Source organism: Cyprinodon variegatus, unplaced genomic scaffold (assembly GCF_000732505.1).
Source record: "Cyprinodon variegatus isolate N-32 unplaced genomic scaffold, C_variegatus-1.0 Scaffold361, whole genome shotgun sequence".
In the NCBI taxonomy this organism is placed as follows: Eukaryota; Metazoa; Chordata; class Actinopteri; order Cyprinodontiformes; family Cyprinodontidae; genus Cyprinodon; species Cyprinodon variegatus.
The window spans coordinates 591,721-594,211 of record NW_015150814.1 but is presented as its reverse complement, the minus strand read 5'-3'; positions in this window follow the sequence as shown (position 1 = coordinate 594,211).

Sequence of the window (2,491 nt, the reverse complement as noted above, 5' to 3'; positions counted from 1 at the left end):
ATTTTTTGCAGGCGAAATTCAACCAGATGAAAATTCAGTGTAAGGAATTCAATGTGTTAAAACAAAAAATAAAAAATCAGTGTTTAAAATTCTTTAGTGATTTGTTTCTTCAGGTTTTTCTTTCTTTTTTTTTTACTCTGACTCCACCCTTTCACTGAACTATAGAGCCTGACCAGGAGATTACGCTTCTTTCTAGTTGTTAATGTCCACTAATCATGACAGAATATTTCAGTACAAAGATTGATGTTTAAAAGGGAATTATATGTGACCAACTTTGAATGGCTTTCCTAATAGACAAAGTCACCTCAAAAATCAGTCAAATGCCTCACTGTGTGGAGCATCGGTGTAATGAGCCTACTGCGTTATAAAAACATCTGTGTCTCCCCTGATTTCAGATCATTAGATTGGCTGATCAACTTCTGGCTTCACCATTAGAGACTCCCTAGACTACATCATCACTGTGAACGTTTGGGGAGATGACGCAGACGGCAGCGGGCTGGTCGACAGCTTTGTTGGAGACTCAGGTGAGAACGTCTTTCACAGCCCCAAACAAGTTCTATTTTTGTAGTTTCTGAACATGAAAAACTATTGACTTTGATTTAAAGGGGACATATAATGCAAAATCCATTTATTTCAGCTTTTTAAACACACTTGTTTTTATCCTTGGGAATCTCTTTATTCCCCAAAATGTTACATTTATTCTCTCCAGGTCTGGTTTTTATATATTTATTTGCTGTTTGGATCATATTTTTAGTTTTTTTTTCCATTTTGTATTACATTGTTTTCTCTATTATATAGGGCCAAAACCTACAATAGATTTCAAATTTTCTGTTGTCACAGACAATATGAAATCATCATAAAGGCTGCTAAGAAAGCCTCAACAGATGTCTGTTCAAACCTCTAATGTTCTACATTCAAGAAGAAAAACTCACCTTAGCCTGTAAGTGCATGTTTACAAATCACTAGAGGAAGTCAGAAAAACAGCCGATAAATAGCTCTGAGTATTTAAACTGAAGGTCTCCAATCAGTTCTGAAACATCTGCCTTGATAAACCATGATAAACCATGTTGAACCATGTTTTTATCCCAGGCACAGTGAATGTTGACATTATTAACGCGTCTATAGAGCGAACTAAGCCTTTATCACTAGAAGAATCAGCTGAATAAAATCAAAATGAATCAATGTGTGAGCAACACTGTAGGCATAGGCTGTAATATGTATCAAAATACTGGAAATGTGTTTATAAGTCATATCACTGTTGAATTGAATAACATGCCAATATATATTGATAGTGAACGATTGTGCAGCTATTTTATTATGAAAATGTTCATTTATAAATCAAAAACAAAATTAAAAACCCTTTTAAGCAGAAGAGTCGTCCTTAAAAGTCTTTAAGAAATCTGCATTCAGAAAGGAATGAAGGAAGTCGCTGATATGCGTCCTTCCCTCCCTCCGTTATCTGTATTAAAACAATTAATTGGAAACTAAAAATAATATGTCTAGAAAATAAGTTGAGCAATCCTAATTTATAGCTACTGCTAAAAATGTTGTTGCTTAGTTATAGATGTTGCATAGATTATTCAAATATCTTTTTCATATTTTTAACAAATCAATTTCTTGTTCCTTAGTGATGATTGAAAATCCTTTAGTTTCCATCAAAGACCAAGAGAAAGGAGATGACTTCTGTCCTATAACACCAAGGTAAGAACATTTAAGCTGAATATGACCAGCAGAGTTCTTTACATTGCTGATTATTGCTAGTTAATCAATGAGAGGTCCTCCACATCCACCGCTACTCCTCTGCACATCACCGTCCACGTACATCTTCTATGTCTGTAACGGTCAAAATACGGAGCTGAGCTATTTTTTGCTCCGGCCCTTCCAGGTCAAGATCCGTGATTGCAATCGCACCAAACAGGAAAAAGAACGGCGAGTATATCCGGTCTGTCAAAGTAAAATATAGTAACAATAGATCAGTAACTACAAATTAGAGCATAATTCTTACATATTCCCAAAAACTAAGGCCGTTTAATTTAATGATTGGATGCAAACTGTTGGTACTTCAATATACCAGGAAGCAGATTTCTCATCTCCATCAAAATATTTATTTTATACCTAGAGGTTTAAAGGTTTAATCACGTCCAGGCAAAAGAAACTTTGTTACAGAATTCCACAACAAAAAGAAAATATTAGGCCAGAAACTGCACATATGCTGGATGCTGATGGGGATTTTTTAAACTGAAAGGAAGTCGGTGTGGACAAGACGGGAGGAACAGCGGAGGGTGGGGTGTGGGGTGATGGAGGATGTGGGATTTTGGGGTAAATGGTGCACACAACTGAACCGGACTGTGCCAGACAGAACCAAACCGGTTCAGTTGAGGCTCGGTTTTCGAGTAGCAAAGAGCGCATTAATCTGTCATCTCCTTACAGTCAGTCTCCATAATGATTTCATTTCAGACATTCTTAAACACACTAGCTTCCCTCCCGTGTT